The sequence below is a fragment of the Lissotriton helveticus genome, chromosome 3_1, assembly GCF_964261635.1.
Source record: "Lissotriton helveticus chromosome 3_1, aLisHel1.1, whole genome shotgun sequence".
Classification (NCBI taxonomy): Eukaryota; Metazoa; Chordata; class Amphibia; order Caudata; family Salamandridae; genus Lissotriton; species Lissotriton helveticus.
In genome coordinates, this window is record NC_136061.1 from 421,680,908 (window position 1) to 421,695,463 (window position 14,556).

Genomic DNA, 14,556 nt, shown 5'->3' on the forward strand with positions numbered 1-14,556 from the left:
CTTTTGGAACATGTAACCGCTGTCACTGCAAATGTTGCTACTGCTGTCTTCGCAGCCTCGTCTGTGAGACAGTTGCTTGCCAACAACGTGAACTCCCACGTGCTAATGATCCAGAGTATGAATTACAAAAACGAGTGGGAGACGTTCTTTAAGTTCCGCCACTCGAACCCAGATCATTTTATGTTTTATTGTGCGACCTTTGGAGTCACGATAATCATTTTGAGTCTAAAAGGGTAGATTGTCATTGAAAGACTGTACACAGTAGTAAGAATCATTCACAATAAGAGTAGTCACACTGGGGTCCGTGTACTCCAATGCAAGCATCAGAGCACGTGGTTCTGCTAATTGGGCGGTACAGTCCCCTAATGTCTGTGTATGCACAACATCGGACTTGAATTCACCATCATCCATTGTACCAACCACAATTGCACAGGCCGCGGAATACGCGTGTCTAGAAACCGTAGCCGCTTGAGCACTCCAATCGGTGTAAATGATACAACGAAAATCCTCCAGTGGGCGCATAGTCAGAGGATCAGGATGAACAAACTCATACTGCAAAAACTCCTGAGTCTGCAAAGAGGAATCGAAAACTAACGTTACATCCGTGGATATCAAGTATGTAGCTCATTGTATCCACTGAGGGTGCAAAGCCTTGGAATTTGGTACACTGGCCTTCGTCACTGCCTCCAAGGCAGGATACGGAGTAACAACCACAATGCCTTTTCCCTGCGAAAGTGCACGTTCCTTACGATTCACCATTTGCACTGCTGTCAAAACTTTTTTCACAGTGGAAAACCGCAACTCTGCCTAAGTGTACAGGTGTGACTTGTAAGCAATAGGAACTGTGTCTCTCTCATTAAAAGTGAGGTATGTGAAACCCACCGCCCCTGGCACGATTCTTATCACCAGGTTCGTGTGGTTATCACGAGTCGACAAGAACTTAGATTCAAGTAAGTCAGCCTGCAAAGATTGCAAGACGGCTGAATGTTCAGGCAGCCAGCACTATTTAGAAAAAGTAGGTTGTATCAACGCATAAAGCGGCTTGATACGCTGGGCATATTTTGGAATGTATGTAGGGCCGAAATTCAAAAAGCCCAGTAAGGATTGTAGTTTCTTCAGCATTGTGGGAGCTCGCAAAAGTGCGCACTTCTCCAAGAAGTGAGGAGCCTAGCCTCTACCTTCGTTGTTGAGCTCGTAGCCCAGGAAAAACAGTGTGTATTCTGCAATGTGTGATTTTGCAAAGTTGAATTTATAGCCAAAGTCCGCAAAAGGGCATATTATGCGGTCAACACGGCACAGATGCGGTCATAACTTGTCGTCTGTGAGATAAATGTCATCCACATACGAACATACATCTGCGCCGAGCCTCTCAAGCAGAGAGACAGCACGGGCAGCAAAAACACCTGGACTGTTCTTGTAGCCCATGGGCAAACGAAGAAACTGGCGTTCTTTGACGCCACAGGTAAAACTCGTCTACTCACTACTAAAGGGGTACAAGTGATGGGCAAAAAAGCCATTGGAAATATCAAGAGTGGTTTTGAACCTTTTACGCACTAGACTATCCACTAGAGCAGAGCTGTGAGTATTCCGCACACGTACGACAATGTGAGTTCTAGTGGCGATAATCCAATACCAAATGGTATGAGCCATCTGGCTTGGTCACAGTAAAAAGTGGGTTATTCATCGGGGACACAGACGTTTCAATTACACCTAGATATTCTAATTGTTCAAGGATCTCAGCTACAGAGGCTTTCGGCTCTCACCGTATGGGGTACTGGGGTTGTGGCTGTGGCATGGACTGCAAAGGGATCTCATGTCGAGGGGATAATTTGGCTTATCCACAATGAGTACTGTACAACGCTGGCGCAAGCGCCTTAGCCCAATCTTCTGTAAACTGCAGTGCCTGCTCCTTCGGCACAGTGTGCGCAAAAGTGGGGAGGATCACCGCCTCCCCTTGCGGAGCTGCCAAGACAAATGGTGGGGGCCAGTCGACTTCCACCAAAAAAATGTCATAAGTAGTCGTTAGATTCTCCTGCTTGTCTTTTCCGTCAGCCTTACGAGGCTGCTCACGGCTCTGTTGGGCACCTTGACCTCTGCCGCTGCCTCCTCCACCGGTGGCTGTTACCGATGTTTCCCGCAAAGAGTGAGGAGAATGTTGTTTAGGAACCTGAAACCTATCAGGCGACTTAATTGTACTGCGGTCGCGCAAATCATATTTATGCTCAACAGGGGCAGGTGTAGGCGAAGCGGGACGGAACCCTGTTTCTGTTGCTCCTGCTACCCCTGCTTTTTGTTCTTACTCTAATTTTGTTTCTGAACTTTCGGGCGGTCATCCTTATCAGATGACCCTTGCTGAGCTTGCTGTTGCTTTTCATTCTTCGTGAAAGGCTTAACACCTAAACTATTAAAGCCCACGGTCTTATAAGCCTCCGTAATAATTTTCGGCAACTGACGGGGTTTGTCAGCGCTGGGTACCTCGCGCAGAGCATTAGAGACCTGGAAACTTAGAGCATCCCCCTTGACATTAGCAAGGACGAGATCACGTACCATATCAAACGCTCCCACGAGGCACATTCCCAACTCCACTGCTGCCTCTGGTCCGTGCTCATCCAAAACACGCTTGATCACAGTAGGCAAAACAGTCATTGACGGGGTGCCAAAGCACCGAGTGTAGACTGCTGGAAAAATAACCCCCCCAAGTTGTACACTCAGTTACGTCAGGCACAAAGTCTTTCAGCAAATTCAGGGTGAGAATCCTGTGTTTCTCAACAGGACTAGTATTTGGGAACACTGCTTCCAGTTGGTCAAATTTCTCGGCAAGCCAAAAAGGCATTTCTTCCTTATCCTGGGGACGCTTGCCCATGACCGCATTAACCATGACGGTACTAAGTTTGAGTCCGCCATCGCCAACTGGGTGTGCTGCTCCAGCCGGGGCCACACCCAGGAGGTTGCGAGAAATGCAGTGAACCAGACCCCTGATAACTGCTACCGAAGAAGCATACAGGGGTCGCAATTAAACGGCTGTCAAAGCAACCGCCTGGGGATGCAGAGTGTAAGCAGCCAACACAGGCCAAGAAGCGCCTGGAATGGACAACGGTCCTTGTCTGACCGCTGTAACAATGTGTGGGAGGGCGCCATTAAACCAAACGGCATGCTGCCAAACAGAAATCGGAATTTCTACATCAGATATAGAGCATACACTGCAGGAGCATCAGCGGGGGTATACGAGTGATAAACACCAGACACAGCATCCACCGCGGGAAATGTGACCCATGAGTAGTACAACTCAAACGGGTACGCCACGTCAGCAGAGACCACAAAAATTACCGCCTGTCCCTCAAGAGAGACGAGGTATTCCTGCAAATGATTACGCACAGCAACATGACTGTGAGCCGGGATATCAAAACAGTAATAGAGAAGTACAAGACAATACTAGAATGCACAACTGGGTTGTAATTCAAAGAAGTAACCTTTGAGAAGTAATAAGCTTGAAACAACCTATGTAAACATAGGTAGGTTTTTTATCTGTCACTATCGTCAACCGGAAACTATAGTGAGGGGGTCGTAGACTGATATAAGCACTACTCAAGTGTCTCACAATAAGACCACACTCGTTGGTGGCACCATGTAACAGGGATTCTGCGCAAATATAGAACTGTGCACAGAGACTCAGGACCTCAGTGAAGTAGGGTGTGCCAAAACTTACCTTAGTACCCAAAATCCCCTACCAGACTAGCAATCAGTCACATTAGCTCCTATAGCAAAGAAACCAATGATTAGACAACCTAGAACATGCGACCTAGAACCATCTCAGGAATAGTGGGAAGTGAGAACACTCTTTTGTTATACGTTCATATCAGTCCACAAGGGAGTAAAATAGAGACACGGTAAGGTTAAAATGTTTATTTTAAGGACGTGATCTCGAGCGCAGTATTTTAATCAACATCAGCATACATATGGATAATAATAATACAGACAGCATGGTTACAATTCCATAAAATACAAAAGTAGGAATTATGTTACAATGATCGTGCAAACAGGTGATAGAAGTGCCTATTTAAAACACCCTCCCTATCTAGGAACTATGTATTATAAAACTATAGAAGGTCTCTGGAGTTATCTTAGGGGGACCCTATTTACCTGTCCACTCAGTAAGTGTAAATTACATCAGGGTCGGTTAGTCTCTCTGCGTGCCGGGAATCTTCCAAGTGTGTGCAATTCTGGCAAGTGTGCTATGATAAAGGCGCCAGAATCCTACTCGACTTGCAGCTGCCAAATTGTAGTGTCTAGAATATGTTACACGGACAAGCCAGTAAACGTTATGATAACCTTGGCTTAGCACTCACTGTACAGACTGGGATACGATGTATGTCTAGAGATGTCAAAAAACAACCCTTTCCCATGTATTGACCTTCATCCAAGCTAAGTCAGCAAAAACAGCAAAGCAGTGTTGTGCGCAATAGTAGCAAAAGGGAAAAATGGTGTTTAAACTTCGAATAAGCCATGCTAACTTAAAATACACACAAAAGAGGCCCATAAACCATACAACATCACCAGGGAAACACAAATAAAATTACACCACAGACTATACAATCAGTCATTTTGCCTGAAAAAAGGGAACAAATTCCATTCTATATAGCTCAAAAAATTACTCAAATCGAGGCCGTATTTCCTGATAGTACACCTTATAAGAAACACAGGATTTTAACAATCTGTTTACCAATGGGGATCGCACCACACCTGGAAGTTGCGACACTTGGGGTACAGTCTTTGCTGCAATCTACATAAAAACACATGGTGTTCCGTCTATGGCGGTAATACCAGACGTCCTGAAACAGATTCAAAATGAATACGGGGCAGGGCCTGCTTTAAATCTAGGTATGAAATTACTGAAGGATTTCAAACAGGTCTCAGCTATAATATCAGCTAATATTAAAGGTGAAGCAGCAACCGTGATGATCCGCCAAAAATTAAAAGAACTTGATGTAACTGAGCAACCATATGAACTGGCCAGAATAATAGAAAAATCCTATGAAGAACTAGGTAGCGATAGTTTGGGTGGGAAACCGGTAAAACCCCAACTAACAGAAAGTCCTGAAAAGGTCTTTATTAAAAACACTCTCACTACTCCTAAAAAGAAGTGGGAAAACACTAAACAGACACTTCCTAACGAGAAGCGTTCTCATTCCAGAGGAAGGTCTCCTTAAAAAGGAGCCCTCTGAAAAGAGGTATAACCTCAGGAATAGGGATAATTTGAGAAAACCTGATAGATATCAAGATACTGATACATGTTCCTCTCGTACCTTTCAGACTTCCTCACAGAAATCCAAAAGAAGACGGTCAGAACAAAAGGAAAAACGTGTGAAGTCCAAAGACGACCAACACGTTCCAAAAAACAAGAAAACCCAATTCACCAAGAAGAAGGTAGCAGGTCTAAAAATCAGACATGCCGAGGATCTTGAGGACACAACTCAAGAATGGGGAGTGGGCTCAGACAATGCTAGACAGCGCAGTAGAAGTCACCATAGCTTGCAAGATCTTGAAGGATCATCTGGAGACAGTGGACTTGAATGACTACATCCAAGTTGAAACTGCCGATACCAGGGTTAGTGCACCCCATAAGTTATATGAAGTAACACTCCTGATTGAGGGGTACATAACTAGGAAAATAAGAGCACTCTTTTGGGAGAAGCACTCTCAGGGTTATGACATTCTTCTAGCTGAACAAGACTGGCCACCTGAATTTGTCAGGGAGTGTCCACATGGGGAAGAAATCATTATGCCAGCCTTCTCAAATCATATTCCAATTCATAAGAAATATACTTATGCCAGAAAATGGGCTGTAGCCCAGGCTCCAGCATTATATAAAAATCATGTAGGATGGTATGAGGATTCTCCTCACCATAAAATCCAGTTAAAAAATCCACCGACTGCTCAGAGGCAGTATCCAGTTTAGCAAGAAGCTAAAAAACAGGTCAGGGAGATCTTAGATCAACTTGAATACCAAGGGGTGATTGAAACATGCACCTCGTCCATGAGTAATCCTTTGTTTCCTGTCTCCAAACCAGACAATACATGTCATCTAGTTTTGGACTACAGACATTTAAACTCTTGTTGCAAAACGTTTGCAGTACAAAATGCACACAGTGCAGCACTGATGAATAACATTGTGCATAAAAAATATAAAACCACATTAGATATTTCTAACGGTTTCTTCTGTCAAAACATCGCACCAGAAAGCAAGTACTTGACCGCTTTCTCAATTATGGGGACACAGGGGTCACTTCTGTCGTCTCTCCCAAGGATTTAAGAATAGTCCAGGGTTATTTTCAGCCAGAGTAACAGAGTTACTACAAACGTATGATGATGAGGCTTTATCTTATGTCGATGACATCTATCTAACAGACGATGACTTGAAAAGAGTGAACACCATAATACTTGGGTTCGCTTCTGAAGGGTACAAATTCAATTTTAAGAAATTAAGAATTGCCCATCTCAGCGTCCTATTCTTAGGATACGAACTTTCAAGTGAAGGCAAAAGCCTGGCAGCAAACTTTTTAGAGAAATGTGCACTGCTCCAAACTCCAAAAAAGCTGAAAAACTTACAGTCAATTCTAGGTTTCCTGAATTTTGGAAGAACTTACATTCTAAATTACGCAGAAAGGGTTAAACCTCTACGAACGAATCAAACCTGATTTCAAACCAATTAATTGGACTCATAAACACACAGAAATGTTGCGTTCAGTCCAAACGGACATGTTGGCAACAACACATTTATAAACTCGCGTAAACGTACCCAACCTTGTAATCTGAATCATTCCAGGAAGATGCGGATTGACGTACTTAACCTTTAATGAAGGTGAAAACGTACCAATTGCATATAAATCACACCTGTACACACAAGCTGAAATGAAATTAACTTCTACAGAAAAATTTCTGACAGCGGTTCAAACTGCAGTAGCAAAAGAGAGAGCCCTCGCACAGAGAAAACGCATAATGGTCGTTACACCTGTACCCGCCTTAGAGGCAGTGACAAAAGCAAGCATTCCAAATGCTTAGGCTTTACATCCGAGATGGATACAATGGGTTAATTCTCTTGCTGCAACAGACGTTGAATACATTTTTGACCCCTATTTGAAAACACAAGAATTTCTACAATACGAACAAGAATGTCGTCTGCCCACTGAGATTCTGCCTCTAGAATATTATGGATGTATAATTTATACAGACGGTTCAGCACAACCCGCAATTGGGGGTAAACAAGCTTATAGTGCTGCTTGCGCGATTGTTAAAGGTCGCTGGGGCAATGGTAAATTCCGACCTATGGTCACAAAAACGCAATCTCTAGGAGATTGTACAGCTCAGTGAGCTGAACTACAGGCATTCCAGATGGCGCTTGAAAATACAGATCGCGAATTCCCCCACACTCATAGTGTGCGATTCGTATTATTGCATCCAATCTTACAATGAATACTTGCAGAATTGGATTCAAAACAGTTTCAAAGATGCAAAAGGTGGTACAATCAAGCATAAGTTGCTTTGGGAACAATTAGCTCTATTACAGAAAGAACTACAAAAGACTCACGTGATTCATACACTGAGTCATCTACGTGATGGCGTTCACGTTGCAGGGAATTCACTGGTTGATGAAGCCGCGAAGGCAGCTGTGCAAACGGCTTCCGTAGCTGCAATCACTCATTCAAAAATAGACAGCAAAACAATGGTAGCTGTCAATGCCACAAGCAAAGGCAGCGGTGAAGCGTTACCTCTGCTATCCACTCGAATATTCATACATAATTGATGCAAACTACGTTCCTTTTCCTCGAATCCCTGGAGTGGGGGATAGGGTAATTCCAAACAGGAGACGTAGAGGTGCTTTGATTCAAGAAGCACATATGGGAGAGGGTCTGATACATCAAGGGATCTCTAAATCTATACTAGAATTAAAAGAGACATAGTGGTGGTCAGGAATGAATGGCCACATTCACAAATTTGCAATTAATTGCCCTGACTGCAACAGAGATCGCAGCAGAGAAAGCCGCCAGATACCTGACTACAGCCCAGTACAGACACCTTTGTTAGACAGCATTAGACTTTCTAATCACAGACGTCACTATGGACAGATGCAGTCCCACAACTATTAGGACAAGATTCATTTGGATGTGGCCTCAGCGCTCGGCTGACGCCCGAACTGTTATAAAAGATTTGAGAGTCTTTATCAGCACATACACAATTGGCACGCTACATTCTGATCAGGGTCCTGCGTTTAGCTCTCGAGCTTAAAAAGAGGCCATGGCCAGCATGGGCGTTGCATTGCGGTACTCAAGTCCATTCCATCCTGAGGGAAATTCTGTAGTGGAAAGAAAAAATGGGACATAAAGCAATCTATAACAGCTAGGGTACTAGGCTAGGGTGACGGGTGGGTCAAACATCTAATAAGCGTCCAACGTAGTTTAAACAATCTGCCAAGAAATTCTCTGGGTGGAATCACTCCATATGAAATCCTTTTTGGTACTAGAATGATTGTCGAGGATCTCGATCGTCATACTTCAGTGGTAGAACAAAAACCCTTTGATATCAAAGACCGTTTGGCTGTTTTACAGGACTTAAATTAAACAAGAAGAAGTCTAAGCAACACATTACAGAAGCCAACGACCACTGAAGAAAAACCACCTGTCCCAGCAAGGCCTGTCTGGATTCCAAAGATTGAGGATATAGTCAGAGAAAAGATCGCGGACAAGAAGGAATTTGGGCCTTCTTACAGAAAACCAGTACCTGTACTAGCAATCCACGGATCAAGAACAGTGATACTACCGCCCCTTGCTGGAAGAAAGGAGAACCGGTTTGTATCCATCGACCTGATAAAACCACATCAGGAGGCCGATAATAAGTAGTAGGCCCAGTGGACTCCAAAGATGTAGCAGAAGACCAAATTTTGCTACTATCCAAGAGGTGCAAACTGAGAGACTCATCAAATTTGAAGAATCTGCAGTGCGAAAAGAAGGACTATGCAACAAAGCCATGGAACTTGTACCGCTTGAAACCCAAATACCAGTTCGTCAAGAAACACCTGTCTACAATGATATAGCATCTGACTATACAAATATGACAAAAGATCCGGTAACTCCAGTGATTGCAAGTATTCCTGATGTGATACCAACAATCGACAGAAATGCTTCTGGCTATTTCATTAACTTCGATACGTTTTCTGAGGATCCCAGTGAGCTAGAAACAACGCTGGCAAATAAAACTTTCAAGGAACAAGTAACAGAACTTTTTCATCGGCTTGAAAATACATATCTGATGTCACCATGGGTTAAACTTTGGATTGTGTTAGGCGTACTCTTCCTCCTACTTTGGCTACTTATTGTATTAAGTTTGGGAACGCTGATAAATGGAAGATATAGTAAAAAGGACACAGAAAGTAGGAACATCAACTTGCAGCTGAAGTCACACAAATCATCTCATTGTGAACGAAGAGACTTGACATCAGTAAACATCACAGCCGTTCCTATACCAGGTGGTATAGCATGGGACAGAACTGAATATGACATTTATGGACCTGTAGAGCTGTTGAAGATTCCACATCAATTTAAGGTTTCCTTGAGTGAATTTGTTTCACCCAGCACATTTTCTGATGATTTTAATTTATTTATTTATTTTTTTAATTTACATAAGCGCAAACAGCAGAGTAAGAAACGGTCTACTGGATAAAGAGCCAGGTTTTAAGTGACTTTTGAAACAGTAAAAGATTGGGTTGAGGGCAAAGAGAAATAGAAAGGGCATTCCACAGTACAGGACCCAAATACGAAAAAGACCGACCGCCCATTCTGGAAAGTCTAACCTTAGCGACCTGGAATTTAGCCTGTGTAGAAGACCGAAGGGTGTGAGAAGGAACATAGGGGTAGGCTAAGTGTTTCAGGAAGCAGGGAGCTCTGTCGTGCTTAATACGGAACATATAGGTTAAAGCCTTAAACCTAGTCCGTTTTTTGACTGAGAGCCAATGTAGCTTATCCAACAGACCAGAGGCCGAGGAGGTTCTGGAGGCCTGGCATAGAAGTCTAGCGGGCGAGTTTTGCAAGCGCTGCAACTTGCGAATAACATCTTTATTAGCTCCCAGGTAAAGGATGTTACCGTAGTCCAGCCTAGAAGTAACAAGGGTCTGGACTACGGTCCTCTGGGTAGGGCAGGAAGCATCCATACAATCTTCCTTAACCATCTCAAGATGGTAAAGCAGGTGGCCGCACCATTGGTAACCTGTTGACGCATAGATAAAGATTTGTCAATGATAAAGCCAAGGTTGCGGACCTGCGAGGAGGGCTGCGGAAGAGGACCCATTTCTGTTGGCCAATGTTCAGGGCCCCAGAGGCCTCTATCCTTGCCAAGAACCAGAAACTCAGTTTTCTCACCATTCAATTTTAATAGATTGTCATGCATCCAAGACGCCACTTTATTAAGCCCTATCCAGAGGGCCGAAGGCTCTGCGGTCCTCCCAGCTGAAAGAGGAAAAATAATCTGGGTGTCGTCAGCATAGGAAATAATCGACAACCCAGATTCCTCTACAATAGCTGCTAGAGGTCTGGCATAAATATTAAATAACAAGGGACTAAGAATAGATCCCTGTGGGACCCCATAGGGTGAGGGATAGATCTTCGAATTGGCAGTGGATTAAAAAACCTGAAAGGTACGGTTAGTAAGAAATGAAATCAACCAATTCAGAGCAGAGCCTGTAACTCCTATGGATTGAAGGGCTTGTATTAGTACGGCATGGGAGACCGTATCAAAGGCCGCACTCAAGTCCAATAACACTAGGGCCACCGTATCACCTGCATCGAAATTCTTACAAAGCATTTCCGTAACACCTAAGAGTGTAGCCTCAGTCGAACAGCCGGTCCTAAAGCCGGATTGGGAGGGATGAAGAAGCTTGTTAGTTTCGACGTACTGGGATAGTTGGATGTTAATATGCCTCTCTAAACCCTTAGAAAGGGCAGGAAGCAAAGAAATGGGGCGGTAGTTGGAAGAAAGTACCGTGTTGGCTTTTTTTAACAGCGGAACAACAATTGCGTGGTTCCAGTCAGCAGGGACGGAAGACTCTGTTAAGGATGCATTAAGAAGTTCCAATGTGTATTGGAGTGCTGGCTGTTCAAGCTGTTGTAGTATAGTGATGGGAAGGATATCACGAGGGGATCCAGATTGAATCTAATTGAGGAGTAATTTGAGCATGGTCATGTCTAGATGTGACCAAGTGTTGAGTATGTTCCCACGGTCAAAAACGGGGCCAATTTGGCAATTTAACAGGGGGCTGGGTTGAACACAGATCGAGGCGGGCAAAAAATTTGAGGGAGGGATGTTGCCTCCCAATGCAGAATATATTGTTTCCGCTTTGATAAGAAAAAACTGAGCGAGATCCTTGCATTGCATTGTATTTAAACTGAGGGACCTGAGCCGTAGCAGCACCCGCAAGTTCTTTGACCATTTTGAAAAGGGTTTTAGGACAATTCTTAGCCCCTGTAATGGTATGGGACACAAAGTTGGCACGCGCGGACCTACAATGGGAGTGATACGCCCTTTTAACTAATAAAATACACGGTTTTAGCATCAGGCACATAGGTCTTACGCCATCGTCTTTCCATATTTTTACATTTGTTTTTTTCCCTTTTTAACTCGTTGGAAAACCAGGGGGATGGAGGACGGTGGTTGTTTAATTTTCTGGACGAAACCAGAAGACAGATGTCCAGTGCTGTACTGGGGAGAATGTATGACATTGTTCTGCATTCTGTCCATCAACTGTTGTTTTTGCATTTGTCACCCCGAGTAGGACGGGTATGCTCAGACGTGAGTCTCATGCTCTACATGCCACTGGAATCAAGCTATCCAGGCTGATGAGGGCTGAAAGCCCGAAACGGATCCTTGGATGCTTGTTTCCAGTCCAGGGTGGACCTGGCTTGCCAGTTCGGGCTGGACTGTTCCCATGGGGCACAGGGTCAAGACAGATATGCATATGGCTGGGTTCAAACTGGAATGGCATGGTGAGCAAAAAAACGATGGATTTAGGCCCAGATCTCTGTACTGGGGTGAATGTATGACATTGTTCTGCATTCTGTCCATCAACTGTTGTTTTTGCATTTAAAAAACGTACAGCACAAATGCTCATTTTCGTTTGCAACCATTTCAAATGCATTTTGTGTATTTTGGGTGGGATTGTAAACACATGCTTTAGATATGTTTTAAATGCTTAGAATTTAGTAATATTGAACATAATAAAGTGGAGTGGGTGTTGTATAGCATTTTAGGACCCTAGTGTAATTTTCCCGATTCATGCCCTTATATAGGTACAAATCACCTTGCCCTTATATAGGCATAGAAATCATAACCATATTTAGACATAGCCCATGCAGTCCAAATACAGGCATGGATACTTCCACTAGTTCCGAAAAGCCACAACAGAGTTCCCCTTTCTTGAATATTGATTTGTCCGAGAAATCATGGAGTTTTCAAAGAACTGCCATTCTTTGATGCCGTTATTATGTCCAACTTTACATCAAACTCGGCACCTTCAAGGTATAAATATGCCCACACTTGCCCTAGCAAACACACAGTGGTTTGGAGCAGTTCGACTATCTACTTGCCCGACGCAGCTCGCTACAGCAAGTGCCGAAGGAAGCCGACCCTCCAGTTGACGCACTGAGAGAGACGCTGTCTTTTCTTCTGCCGAGAAATCCAGCTCCAGTGTTTTCAAGCTCCCCTTGCGGGGTGTTGCGAAATCGAGTCCGAGACAGAGAGATACCAGACCTCCTTCATTCTAAATCAAGGTACGGAGCTGATTAGACCCTAAGAGAAATCTTGGATAGATTCTTGGCAAATAATACTAAACCTATGCTACACCACACTTACTTCTTCCCTCGTACTAGACTTAGGTTAGGTACATCAGGGTAGGTATATTTTAGAAGCACCAGTTGAGTAGTTTTAGTATTTATTTATTTATGTATGTATTTTATGGCTTAGAAACCCTTTTACAGTATTATTTTATAATACTCTACTTACTGTACGCATTGTACTTTGCAACCAGCATCACGAGTGTAGCAGTTCATTTCTTCTGTATGAGAAAGAAGACTGTTCAATAAATCCTTTAATTGAAATCCCCCGTCTTTCTATTTCTCTACACCTCTGGTGAAACGAAGCATGCACGATTGACTGAGTAAAATACGTATCTATTGTTTCCGCGACTCTAGAGATACATTTCTTATTCTTGGGAAACAAAGTTGTCATGTTTATGCGGTTGCCAGAAACTAATCCCTTCTTGTTTATTCGAGAAAGTTTCTAGTGATCTCTGAGCTAGCTGGCACTCACAATTAAGTTTAATATATTCAATAGAGACCTAGTAGACCTAAGTCCTACGTCAAATCTATAGGATATATTATTCCAATGCGCAGAGCCTATTGGGAATGTAGGAACTACACTACAGCATCAGGCTCGACCCTCAAGTTCCCAAAGCCTATAGCGGAGAGCAATGACATAATGTTGTTAAACCACCCAATCTTTTTTTAACCGATCTAGCTCAAGGATTTCTTCAAGGGCAGGCAGATAGTAGATAGGCTCAGGTATTTGTTTAGTAATAACTATTTTTCTTAAAGTCAAAATGTATGACATCTGTATTCTCCTACACTAATACAGATATAATAGTGACAGTAAAAATAATTAGCTGCTTCAATGCTGGAACTGGACACTGCCGCTGTTTGGAACACTAACGTAACTTCCTGCATGTCGAACTCTATACCTGTTTCTCTGCCTTATAACGACTGTATACATTACAATGTGGTCTTGCTACAATTAACTGCACTTTATGCGTTCATAAATAGAGTATTGTGTGCATTACTAAACTGCGAGCAGGGTACGTGTAACTACGCACACACTTAACAATATAACCAAGCGGCAGCTTTACATTAAACATAAAGCTCTACCCACCAAAAGTTTATAGTAATCTGAATTTTTACAAAATGTACAGTTAACGGAAAGTTAAATTACTCCACACATTTTGCTATAGCAATAAGATTAAACACATTTACTAGACACCTGCAATTCTCGCAGCGGGACTTGGTGAACTTTCGAAGTGGTGGGGTGTAAATTGCCAGCTAGAAATTCACTAGAATAGAATGAGTGCATCCCCTCCATTAGGCTCCACTAGTTCTCCCCATAAATAGAATGTGTTTTAAACACTGCTATCAAATAGTGTATTTTACAATGCAATTTTCAATTAAATTGTAACAAATTCATATTTTTAAAGGCAAATCTGTTGAAATAGAAACCTACACATCTAGCTCACCCACTACACCACCTACTACTATATCGTAAAGGTAAGGGTATATTTTCTCTTCTTAACCTCACAGCCACGTGCTTTGTAGTAGTAAGTTCTATGTAGTGGATGCAATATTTTTATATGTTGACATTTCGATTGCAATCTAGTGGAGGAGCACCATCTAGATGTGTTTTCGGGTACACTCACTTAGAAAACTTTGAAGAATTTGGGTCAAATAAAAATATTCAGAAAATCTCAAA